At 48.1% G+C, this 13,645-nt stretch overlaps 1 protein-coding gene across 46 annotated transcripts in view; it reads left to right on the top strand.

The window, feature by feature from the left end:
- Positions 1 to 13,645, top strand: part of tcf7l2 (transcription factor 7 like 2) — a 189,764-nt gene that overhangs the window by 144,580 nt on the left and 31,539 nt on the right. The window lies entirely within an intron of this gene.

The following is a 13,645-nucleotide window of genomic DNA, read 5'->3' on the forward strand; positions in this document are numbered from 1 at the left end:
CTATGTGCCAGGAAAAGTAAATTTGAACCTGCAAGATTTTGGATAATAAGGAAACTCTTGTGGGGTGGGTGCGTGTGGTGGAAAGTAAAAATAAAACTGGATTCTTAACACTGTAGTTTATAACTATGTAGCTAAGTTAGTAGCATTTTAATTTTTTATGTATACACCAAAGTTTGTTTTGGTTTCAAAACGTAAACTTTGCGGCGATCCTTCTTTCAGTTAACACCTGGTGGGTTTGAATTTAAAAAAAATAAATTTAGAGTACCTAATTATTTTTTTCCAATTAAGGGGTAATTTAGTGTGGCCAACCCACCTAACCTGCACATCTTTGGATTGTAGGGGTGCAACCCGCGCAGACTCCACATGGACAGTGACCCAGGACCGGGATTCAAACCCGGGTCCTCAGCGCCATAGACCCAGTGCTAACCACTGCGCCACGTGCCACCCTGAATTTATTTCTAAATGCGAACAGTCCAAACTGGGATCGTAGCAATATTGATTGGTGTCCGATATAAATTGTAAAATCATAGCTTTTTGGGCATTCCATAATTTATGTTTAAACATTTTACTTGAGCAGAATTTAAGAGGAGTGACAGGTGACGGGAAGCGAGATCATCATGCAGTGCTTTAGTAAAAGGCCAGATATTCCTGCTGGCTTGTGGGGTATGTCTTAGTTGACAGAGCTTGTCATTGATTTGCAGGTAGTTTGAGATGCATAGATTCAACACTACCTATCCGTCCCCCATCAGGTTAGTCGTTATGGCATTGAGTTATGGGTGCCATTAGTATGATTTCTGATTTGTGTTGTGTTAACTGACCAGAGCCAGTAGCTGTGCTACTAAAATGCTAATGCACCCTGGCACCCGCAGAATCTCGCATTTATCCCATTTGGACATTGTTCATGGTTCGTTGGAGTTTGACCCAAACATTGCTCTGTTCTCAGCCCGGTGAATATATGTGGTGAAGGGGCATGCCCTATCTAATGCTGTTGTTTGCTACTGCAGGTTTGTAGTTAAATTATGGGGAAGTCCCTCCTACTACAGTCCTGTTCGGTGCGAGGTACGAAGTAATGCTATTGATATAGCTAAGTTCCTTTTGCCTTTTGACAACACTTCCTGACCATGGCATCCACAGTGCCATCCACTAATAGCTTATCGCCCATGGGGTATTGGCATCGTATATGGGTAAGAACTCTGACTGCGATGCTAGATTACTTAACTACTACATAGCTCCCTGTTGAGTAAATTAAATGTTATTGGATGCGTTGTCGTCTAAGCCAGTTCTTTGTGATCATGGAACCACAGCATTTACAGCGCAGAAGGAGGCCATTCGGCCCATCAAGTATGCACCGGCCCTTTGAAAGAGCACCCTACTTAAGCTCACGCCTCCACCCTCACCCAGTAAACCCATCTAACCTTTTATTCACTAAGGGGCAATTTATCATGGCCAATCTACCTAACCTACAATCTTTGGACTGTGGGAGGAAACCGGAGCACCCGGAGGAAACCCACGCAGGCATGGGGAGAACATGCAAACTCCACACAGGCAGTCACCCAAGGCCGGAATTGAACCTGGGACCCTGGAGCTGTGAGGTAGCAGTGCTAGCCGCTGTGCCTTCCTGATCAAAGGTGACTTGCTTCCATTCCAGTTCTGAGATGGCTGATGAGTCCAATGGACAAACGTCAGACTATGTTGCATACGGCATAGGTGGTGCTTGGGGTTGGGCAGATGGAGTTTTGTATTTTCTCTTATGATGCCTTGATTTTGTTTCTGTGTGTTACCCACAACGTTTCTTGACCTGTTTGGTGCTTTCTCAAATGAACCTTTTCCATTTTGTTTAAAGCAAATTACTGCGGATGCTGGAATCTGAAACAAAAACAGAAAATACATGACAATCTCAGCAGGTCTGACAGCGTCTGCGGAGAGAGAAGGGAGATAACGTTTAGAGTCTGGGTGACTCTGCCAAAGCTAGAGGGAACTGGAAATAGGAGTTCAGATTCATGCTGTTGTTGTGGGTGTGTGGAACAGTGGGGCTGGCTAGAGGACCAGCGATAGGTGGAGATTGACGAGGATATTCTGGACAGAAAGACAAAGGGTGGTGATCAAGGTGAAGAGGAGTGCCGATAGTGGCACATTAAGAGATTAGACTGTGTTAATGGCAGATTAAATGTAAGCAGTGTGTCAAAGGACAACTAGGAACAGGTAACCGGTGGCACAAATGGGTTTTATGTTGGTGGGACAATGGTAAGGGGAAAACAGATCGACGGACGAGATGAAAATAAGGCCAGAGAAATAAAAATGGGGTGAAGGTGGAGGCGAGAGTTCACAGTCTGAAGTTGTTGAACTCAATATTAAGTCCAGAAGGCGGTAACATGCCTAATTAGAAGGTGAGGTGCTGTTCCTACAGTTTGTGTTGGTCTTCACCTTAAACACTGGAACATTGCAGCAGGCCAAAGATGACATGTGGATATGAGAGCAGGATGGTGAATTGAAATGGCAAGCGAGAGGAAAGTCTGGGTCCTGCATGCAGACTGACCGAAGGTGTTCTGCAAAGCGGTCGCCCAGTCAGTGTTTAGTGTCTCCAATGTAGAGTAGACCACATTGGGAGCAGCAAATGCAATAGACCAGATTGAAGGAGGTGGCTCACCAGAAAAGTGTGTTTAGGCCCTTGGATGGTGAGCAGGGAGAAGGTAACGGTGCAGGTGTTACACCTTCGGCGATTGCATGGGAACGTGCCGTGGGAAGATATTGTTGGGGGGGTGATGGAGGAAATACTGTTGAAATGCTGACAGGGAGTGAGGGGAGGATATATTTGGTGGTGACATCATGCTGGAGTTGGCGGAACTGGCAGAGGATTATTATGCGGAGACTGGTGGGGTGAAAAGGGAGGACAAGGGGGACCATTGTCCTGGTTCTGGGAGGGAGGGGAAGGGTGAGAGCAGAGGAGCGGGAGATGGACCAGACATGGTTGAGAGCCCTGTCAATCACAGTGGGTGGGAAACCAAAATTAAGGAAGAATGAAGACATGTCAGCAGCACCACTTTGGAAAGTTTGGGGTTGTTATGATCCCAGACCAGACCCCAACAGTGGCTAGGAAACTGGACCGAAGCCCCAATATTTTAGTTTATTTGAAAGACTGTGCAGAAAGAATAATTCGCTCCAGGGTGATTACATGAAGAAATAGGGTTTGGTTACTTTTAAAACAAAGCCTTATTATAACTACAATATCAAGCGTTTTAACTTCACACCCAAAAAGAACAGTTTACAATTTACATCTTAAACACTACCGCTCAATATCCCATTAAATAACAAGAAAAGAAGCATCTAGGTCTCAATCCATCTTAAAACTAGCAGGATATAGAGTAGTACTTATGGTACAGGACAGATTCTGACTTTTGTTAGAACCCCTTCAGACTCTGGATGAATGTCTTCAAATAGCTGCTTCAACTGGGTTGTTTCAGCCTCTTGTCTTCAGTCAAGAATGCTTTTAAAATATTATTTCTTGGGCAGTACGGTGGCGCAGTGGTTAGCATTGCTGCCTCAAGGCGCCGAGGTCCCAGGTTTGATCCCGGCTCTGGGTCACTGTCCATGTGGAGTTTGCACATTCTCCCTGTGTCTGCGTGGGTTTCGTCCCCACAACCCAAAGATGTGCAGGGTAGATGGATTGGCCACGCTAAATTGCCCCTTAATTGGAAAAAATTAATTGGGTATTCTAAATTTGTAAAAAAAAATATTATTACTCTTCTTTCCCTATCCTTTTGGGAAAAAACACTGCCTTTATCTGTGGTCTAAAAAAATCACAAGCGTTGCCAAATCAGACTTCATTTTAAAAAGCCTTTTCTCCAAACCCCTGTCACTATCCACAGCTTCTCAGAATGTCTCACCACCTTCCTTGGCTCCACTAGCAATGACCTCGACCGAGAAAGCTCACTATATCCGATAGCCAGGCCTCCGACTTCGGGGGCTTTGAGTCCCTCCATGCCAGCAGAATTCGTCGCCAGGCTACCAGGGAAGCAAAGGCCAAAACGCCAGCCTCTCTCTCCCCCTGGACTCCCGGGTCCTCCGACACACCAGAAATTGCCACCTCAGGACTCATCACCACCTTTGTTTTCAGTACCCGGGACATAACGTCCGCGAATCCCTACCAGTACCCCCTGAGTTTTGAACATGCCCAGAACATGTGGACATGGTTCGCTGGTCCTCCCAAACATCTGGCGCACCTGTCCTCCAGTCCAAAGAATTTACTCATCTGGGCCACTGTCATATGGGACCGGTGTACGACCTTGAATTGAATCAGGCTGAGCCTAGCGCATGTTGCAATCGCATTAGCCCTGCTCAAAGCCTCCGCCCATAAGCCCTCTTCTATCTCACCTTCGAGCTTCTCTTCCCACTTAAGCTTCAGCTCCTCGGCCTGCGACTCCTCTGCCACCATAAGTTCTTTGTATATTTCTGAGACCCTCCCCTCCCCTCCCCTCCCCCACCCATCCACTGGACACTACCCTGTCCTGGATCCCCCTAAGTGGCAGGCATGGGAAGGATGGAATCTGTCTGCGTAGAAAGTTCCACACCTGCAAGTACCTGAAATCATTCCCTCTCGTCAGCCCAAATTTCTCCTCTAGCGCCCTCATGATCGGGAAGCTCCCTTCCAAGAACAGATCCCCAATCCTCTCAATCCCAGCCCTCCACCATGTTTGGAACCCACCATCCATATTCCCGGGGCAAACCGGTGATTGTCGCAAATTGGGGACCAAACTGATGCTCTCACTTCCCCCACGTGCCTTCTCCATTGGCCCCAGATCCGCAAAGTCGCCACCACTATAGGGCTGGTGGAGTACCGTGCCGGCGGGAGCGGCAGGGGTGCTGTAACCAGGGCTGCCAAACTGGTACCCCTGCACGAAGGGGCCTCCATCCACTTATCATAGCTATGTTGACCGCCCAGTAGTAATTACTAAAGTTTGGCAGAGCCTGCCCCCCTTCCCCTCGGTTCCTCTCGAGCATCAACCTCACCCGCGAGGACTTTCTCGCTCACACAAATCCCATAATCATTTTATTGACCTTTTAAAAATTACTGCGGAATGAAAATGGGGACAGTGGAATACGAACAGCAATCGCGGGAGAATCGTCATTTTAACTGTCTGCACTCTCCCCGCTAGTGTCAGTGGGAGCGCATCCCACCTCCGGAACTCGACCCTCATTTGCTCTACAATCGAGATAAGTTCAACTTGTGCAACCGACCCCAGTCCGTGCCACCTGTATCCCTAAATATCTAAAACTGCCCAATACTAACCTAAACGGCAGCCCCCTCGCCTGGACTACAAACAACTCACTTTTTGCCATGTTCAGTTTATACCCCAAGAACTGGCCGAATTCCCTCAGGATTCCCATGATTTCATGCATCCCAGCCACTGGATCCGTGATGTATAAGTGCAGGTCGTCGGCGTACAACAAAACTCTGTGTTCCACCCCCCGTACCAGCCCCTTCCAACCCCTAGAAGCTCTCTGGGCAATTGCCAGCGGCTCTATTGCTAGCGCAAACAGCAGTGGGGAGAGGGGGCACCCCTTCCTTGTCCCTCGGTACAGTCTACAATAGTCAGACGTTGTCCTATTCGTCCGGAGCCTGGTACAACAGCCTGACCCAGTCGATAAAGCCCTCCCCGAACCCAAATCGTCCCAGCACCTCCCATAAATAGTCCTACTCAACCCGGTCGAAAGCCTTCTCGGCATCCATTGCCACAACTATCTCTACCCCCCTAATCTCCGGGGGAATCATGATCACATTCAGCAGCCTTCTTAGGTTGGCCACCAACTGCCTGCCCTTGACGAACCCGGTTTGATCTCCCATAATAACGTCCGGCACACAGTCCTCAATCCTAGCAGCCAAGAGCTTTGCCAGTATTTTAGCATCTACATTGAGCAGAGAGATCGGCCTATAGGACCAACATGCATCGGCCCCACTATCTCAGAACTTTTTATAGAACTCCACCGGATACCCATCTGGCCCCGAGGCTTTACTCGGTTGCATGGCCCCAAGCCTCCCAATATTTCTTCGGTCCTAATCGGGGCCCCAGCCCGTCTACCAACCCCCTACCCACTTTTGAGACAGTCAGTCCATCCAGAAAGCGCCTCATCCCTTCCGGCCCTGCAGGGGGTTCCGAGGTGTAATGCTTACTATAGAAGTCCCTGAACACGTTGTTCAGCCCTGCCGGATCTCCTACCAAGTTCCCCCCCCCCCCCCCCCCCCCTGTTGACTACCTTCCCTATTTCCCTGGCCGCCTCCCTCTTCCTCATTTGCTGTGCCAGCACTCTACTGGCTTTCTCCCCGTGCTCATAAATCGCACCCCTTCGCCTTCCTAAGCTGCTCCATAGCCTTACCTGTGGACAACACCCTAAACTCAGTCTGTAGCCTTCGTCGTTCCCTTAAAAGCTCTACCCTCGGGGTCTCCACATACCTCCTGTCTATCTGTAAAATCTCCTTCATCAGTCGGCCTGTTTCTGCCCTGTCCGTCCTGTCCCTTTGTGCTCGAATCGAGATCAGCTCCCCTCTCACCACTGCCTTCAGCTCCTCCCAGAGCACCGCAGCTGAGACTTCCCCTGTGTCATTGACCTGCAGGTAGTTTTGCATACATTTCTAAACCCTCTCACACACCACCTTGCCCGCCAACAGGCCGACCTCTCGCCTCCATTGAGGGCACTGAAAACTTTCCTTACAGATCTGCAGATCAACCCAGTGTGGAGCATGGTCCGAAATAGCGATCGCCGAATATTCTACGTCCGTCACCCCCGGCAGCAAATCCCTGCTCATGATGAAAAAATTAATTCGGGAATACATGTTATGAACATGTGAATAGAACGAAAACTCCTTCCCCGTCGGCCGACTAGCCCTCCATGGATCAGCCCCCCCCCATTTGCTCCATGAACCCCCTCATTCTTTTGCCATTGCCTGCACCTTACCCGTTTTTGAACACGACCAGTCTAGGCCGGGGTCAAGGACTGTGACAAGGTCAAAATCCTCAGTTAACAGTGGAAGGTCAGGACAAGGTCAAAGACAAATCTGCCTCCCCCATCCGAGATTGTGCTATCCACCTCGAATTGCACCCATTTGTTAACCAAAATCGCGACCCCCCCCCTGTTTTAGTGTCCAGCCCCGAGTGGAAGACCTGGCTAATCCAGCCCTTCCTTAATCTGACCTGGTCAGCTACTTTCAGATGAGTCTCCTGAAGTATTATTACGTCCGCCTTCAGTGTTCTCAGATGCGCGAACACACATGCCCTCCTTACCGGCCCGTTTAACCCTCTAACTTTCCAGGTGATCAGCCTGGTTGAGGGGCACCGTGCCCCCCCCCCCCCCCACCCCCCTCGCCGATCAGTCATCTCCTATCTTGGGGCTGCCCCTAGCCCCTGTGTTGCGCTTTCCCTGGCCCACCTCCTGGCAGTCCCCACCCCCGACCTACTCCATGTCACCATACCCAAGTCCCTCCCTCGTCAGCAGATCAACTACCCCCCCCCCCCGTCTCCCCCCTCCCCCCTAGCAACAACACCCTGTAACCTACCCCTGCCATAAACTAGCTATATACACCCCCCCCCCCCCCCCAACCTGGCTTCCGTAGACCAGCTCACCCAGCTAGCCTGGTGACTCCCGACTCCGGCGCCAACAAGGCTCCCACCTATTGTTCCCTCTGACCCATCAACAGCACTTCCCCAAACCAGCCATCCTCGAGCAATTGCTCTGATCAAAAATCACAAGGAACAAAGAAAACCCCGACGCTAGTGCAAATCAAATAATACAAAATAAGTAATAGGCACTTCCAACCACCCCGATCAGAACACAAAAAGCCCCCAGCACCAAATACCTTAACTTCCCTCTTTCCCAGCGAAAACTCGAATACAGACGAGGAAAAATAAAAACACCACGACAGAAGAAAAATGTGTAAACATCGCTTAGTAACTTTTTAACTTAAGTCCAAAGTCCTCAGTTCGGCACCAGCCCTTCTCTCTTGGCGAAGTTCATCGCATCCTCGGGCTCCTCAAAGTAATGGTGCCGTCCCTCGTGCTTGACCCAAAGGCGCGCTGGGTATAGCAGCCCAAACTTCACCTGCTTCTTAAACAGAATCTCTTTGACTTGCCTGTAGCCTGCCCTTCTTCTGGCCACCTCCACGCTCAGGTCCTGGTAGATGCGCAAGATACTATTGTTCCAATTGCAGCTCCATGTGCGCTTGGCCCACTGTAGCACTCGGTCCTTGTCCAGGAACCTGTGGAACCTGACCAACATCGCTCGGGGGGGGCACCCTGTCCACCTCCAATGGGCGAGGGAAGACATAATTCCCTAACAGCTTCTGGAACATGTCTGCCACATACGCGGCGGCATCCTCTCTCTCAGCCCCCTCCGGGAGACCAACGATTCTCAAATTCTGCCGACGTTACCTATTTTCTAGGTCCTCCACCTTTTCCAGAAACCTCTTTTGTTGGTCTTTCAGCCTCCCCATCTCCACCTCCACCACCGTTTGGTGATCTTCCTGCTCTTCCAGCGCCTTCTCCAGTTTCTGGATCGTCCAATCCTGGGCATCCAGCCTGTGCTGCAGGTGCTCGATTGATTTCTGGATCGGGTCTAAACTATCCCGTTTCAGCGCGGTGAAGCCACCTTGGATGACCTCCGTTGTTGGGTGGGCTGTCTGCACCGGGGTCCAGACATCAGCCATATTGTCCTCAGCAGCAGCTTCTACACTGCCCTTGTTTGCCCACTTCTTCAACTGTTTGCGATTCTTTCTGCTTCTTAATTCCATACACCTATATCTGGAGTCAGTGCCTAGGTACCTATGCCTTCAGATCCAGCGCTCAAAAGTACAAAAAAGGCGGGGAAAAAGGTCCAAAAGTCCGACAGGATCGAGAGCCACCAGATGTGCGACTTACTCCCTCATAGCTGCCACCAGAAGTCCGAGAGTACTTCCACTGTTAACTGAGATGGGCAGAGATGAGCATTAAAATTGGTTGCAAAACTGGAAATGAACTGAAACTGCCAGTTTCTTTCTTTGGTGATCTTTTCTATATTTTGCACCCCCTCAATACAGTAAACAGTGAGCACAATTTGTCAAACTTGGGTTCTAATTTAACCAATAGTCTAGACTTTTCGGTCAGCAGCAAAATGTGTCAGCACTTGCTGCTGACCTCAAAAAAGGCAGGTCACAGATCCAGCGATATCTGTGGTGCGGATTCCCCTTTTCTTCATGTCCTTCTGAATTTGGCAGTGCCAAGTCAGAAATGGTGATGTAATCGAGCAAATTAGACAGCCAATTGACAGCAACAACTTGTATAGTGCCTTTAACGTAATTACATTTATTCCAGGGTGCTTCACAGCAGCATTCTTTTTTTAAATATAAAGTTAGAGTACCCATTTTTTTCCAATCAAGGGGCAATTTAGCATGGCCAATCCACCTATCCTGCGCATCTTTGGGTTGTGAGGGTGAGACCCATGCAGACACGTGGAGAATGTGCAAACTCCACACAGACAGGCGATGGTGGGCCACCACTTTGAAGTGCTACAGTCCATCTGGTGCAGGTGCACTCAGTGTTAGGAATGGAGTTGCAAGACTTTCATCAAATGAAAATAAAGGCAATATAGTTCCAAGTCAGAATGGTGTGTGGCTTGGTGGTGGTGTTCTCAAGCACCTCTTCTTCATGTCCTTCTAGGTAGTAGAGGTGCTGTTGAAGGAAGCTCACAGTTGCTGCAGTGCATCGTGTTTATGGTACATTGCTGCCATTGTGAATAGGTGGTCGAGGGAGGGGATGTTAAAGATGGTGGGAGTGTATCAATCATGTTTGTCCGAGATTAGGTGAAGCTTCTTGGGTGTTGTTGAAGCCTCACTTATCCAGGCATGTGAGGTGGAGAGGTGTAGGGATGGAATTCCAGAGCAAGCATATTAGCAAATGTGGAGGGGTTTAAAATCAAAGATGACCAACAGGCCAGAATTGAAGGAACACATATCTTGGAGGGTTGTGGGCTGGACATTATAGGGTTAGTGAGGGTGAGGCTGCAGAGGGATTTGAAAACAACAATGAGAATTTAGAAATAGAGATGCTGATTGGGAGCCAATCTAATTTGGTGAGCACAAGGGCAGTAGGTACAAACGGCTTGGTGTAAGTTAAAAGGCATGGGCAGCCGAGTTTTGAATTATCTCTAGTTTCTGGTGTAGAATGTGGGAGACCAGCCAGATATACATAGGAATAATCCAGGTAACAATGTACGAATGAGGATTTCAGTAGCAAATGAGCTGAGGCAAGGCGAAGGCAGGTGATGTTTCACGGGTGGGAAATAGGTTGTTTTAGTGGCAGTGTGAATTTGAGGTCAGAAGTTCATCTCTGGGTCAAATGTGACACCAGCTTCGTGAACTGCTGATTAAATCTCTGACCTCTCGCCACGGAATAGTTTTAAAGGAGAGAGGAAAGGGGATGGAGTCAGTAGTTAGGGAATGGAATTTGGAGAGGAGACAGAAAGTAATGGTTTCAGTCTTCCCAATACTTAATTAGGAAATTACTGCTCAACCATTTCTGGATGTCGATAAGCAGTTTGATAATTCAGGAAGAGTCTGGGAATAGCATCCTGCTGCAGTCAGTATCACAGTGAATCCGTCTGGGAACAGTGCCCTGCGTCAGTCAGCGTCGCAATGAAGTAGTCTGGGAACAGTGTCCTGTAACAGTGAGAGTCACGACGAAAACAATGGGCGGAACAGTGGTTAGCATAGCTGCCTCATAGCACCAGGGACCGGGCTTCAATTCCGGCCTTGGGTCAGTGTGCACTTTCTCCCTGTGTCTGCGTGGATTTCCTCCGGATGCTCCAGTTTCCTCCCACAGTCCAAAGATGGTCAGGTCAGGTGGGGTTAAGGTGTTATGGGGATAGGGGTGGGGGAGTGAGCCCAGGTAGGCTGTTATTTTAGAGGCTCAGTGCAGACTTGATGGGCTGAATGGCCTCCTTCGGCAATGCAGTAATTCTATGATTCTGAGAGTCGACAGACGTGGTAATGAGGTAGAGCTGGGTGTCTCCAGAATGTATGTGAAAAATAACACTACTTTGGATTATGGCACCAGGGGCAAGAAGTAGGAATGGACCAGGCTTGATCCTTGGGAGGCACCAGAGGTAATGTTGTTAAAAGTGGGAAGAGAAGCCATAGCATATGATACCCTGGCTACGAATAGTTAGCTAAGAATGGAATTATGTGGGAGCAAACCTACGCAGCTGGATGATGGTGGAGAGATGTTGCAGGATGGTGGTATGATTAGCTATGTCAAAGACTGCTGACAGGTTGAGAAGGTTAAGGAGGGATAGTTTACCACTGTCGCATTCATATAGGTTGCCATTTATAATTATAATCAGAGCCATTGTTGTTTGCTGTGGGGAAGCCTGTTTGGAGGAACTCAAACATGGAGTTCCAGGAAAGATGGGGGCGAATCTGGGAGGCACAAAGTGTTCAATGCCAAGCTGTTCCCAGAAAAATAATCACATTTTCATGCACGATGCTAGTGATTCATTGAGTGTACTTTTACAGGCAGATGGACTGATACATTGTTGCTTGGCACCTGATACGGTAAAATGTGGCACCTCCGAAGTATATTTGCATAATTAGTTCCTAAATCTTTACGAATAACAGAACAGCATAGAATTCAAGGTCTTTGGGGAGGAAAGGGTGGTTGGAAATGACTCATTAATTTGCAAGGATGGTGGGGTCAAGGGCTGGTTTTTGAAGGATCGAGTGATGAAGAATTGGGGAGAATTAAGATCAAAAAGAGAAATTGGGATAAAAAATAAAATTGAGTTGATAGGACAGCTGTATGAAGAGATTGAGATGCGAATTAGCAATCAATGAGGGAAATAAGTGTCTACCTATGGCTAGGGGAAAACAAGGGGGTAGAGAGGAAGTACATCAAAAGTGGAGAGATAAGGAAATGGACACGTCTATGCTAAAAGCGGACTCCACAGAGTGGATAACATCAAGGGGAAAGAATTATATTTCCCTAACACAATAACTGGAGACAGGATGCAGTCACAGCTACATCATAGCCGCACCCAACTGCAGAAACAGTCTCCCGAAATGAAGTGGCAAATTTCGCCCTGGCTGAAACAGAAAGACAGTTCCCCCAAACTTGACAAATAATCTGTGCGTGGTAACTATCTGCTGGAATTGGCTCATAAGAGTTATATAATATTGGATGTTGGTTGGGAGCAAAGGGGTGTCTCAGAATGGTGGTAGTTGGGAACCAAGGCGTAACTTCATGTAATGCTGTGTGTGTGTGTGTGTATAGCCATCCGTGTGGTTAATGTTGTACTGTATTATAGTCCTTGTGTGTTTATTTTTCTTTTAAGTAAATAAATATTCTTTATGAACCATTCACGCAATGACTGGACTATTTCCTTCCTGGTTCACATTTTATTCTCACATTATTCCAAAATTGAAAATATACACGAAGAACTGGTGATCCAAGTTACCCTTCAGGGCTTTGGGATTATAAGCACAGTGGATTTAAAGGAAATAGGGGGAACACCTGTAAACTGAGAATATTAACATGGGGACCAGGAGGGGGGTGGGAGGGAAATTGATTATCGACAGATTAGTGAGAATAGGGATGAGGAAACAAGATGAAGTCCAAGAATGAATATGGGGAGATAGGAGGGAAACTAATGAAGAATGCAAGTTCAGTGTGGGTGTTCAGAGGAAGTTTGACCTAGTGGGGTAGTGGATGGAATGGACATGGTAGAAGAGCTGATTGGATGGTCTCGATCTTGAAGTTTTTAAAAAGGTGGTTTGTAGTTGCAAAAAGGTGCTGGTGATTTTATTTGCATCCCTGGATGATTGTGGAATAGTGAACAGTTTTAGCAGATAAGAGCAGGACCTGAGGGTGCTTTGTGATACAACCAGATCTGGCAATGAATGACTAAAGCAGTTGTCTGCCAAATCCTTTTAAGTCTGTGTCCCTTGGACCTGAGGGAATGGAAAGGAGGACCATACCTGGGGAAACGGGTAAGTTTTAATGCAGTTCAAGACATTAAAAGGAGGGGTGAGGGTGTGGTTGCGAGAATCTGGAGCTGCAGAAAAGTAATAACAATAATTTTTATTAGTGTCACAAGTAGGCTTACAAGGACCAAAGGCTAGATAGTGGGCCTTTTGAAAGTGAATTGGGAATATTATTTTCAGGGGCGAATACAGAAGGAAGTAGTGTTGGGATGTGGGAGGTGCATGATACAAGGAAGCCTCGGAGATGGATCTATCTGCGATTGATAGAAAGGGACTAGCCAAGTCAAATGCGATGGCACGTTCACGGGAGTGACCATGAGTAAGAGTTGAGTGTTTAGCTGGAGGAAGAGATTTAGGGAGGAGAGGAGGGCAGGAGAGAGTGCATGATGAGTTGGCCGGGGGGGGGGGGGGGGGGGATTGAAATCGCTGAGGATCATAGAATCTCAGAATCTCCACAGTGCAGATGGAGGCCAATTGGCCCATCGAGTCTGCACCGACCCTCTGAAAGAAAGAAGTTCACTGCTCCACCCTATCCCCAAAACCTCACTTGATCTGTACATACCTGGACAGTTATGGCCAATCCACCCCTAACCTGCACATCTGTGGACGCTAAGGGGAAATTTGGCATGGCCAATCCACCTAACC

Source organism: Scyliorhinus torazame, chromosome 16 (genome assembly GCF_047496885.1).
Source record: "Scyliorhinus torazame isolate Kashiwa2021f chromosome 16, sScyTor2.1, whole genome shotgun sequence".
NCBI lineage: Eukaryota > Metazoa > Chordata > Chondrichthyes > Carcharhiniformes > Scyliorhinidae > Scyliorhinus > Scyliorhinus torazame.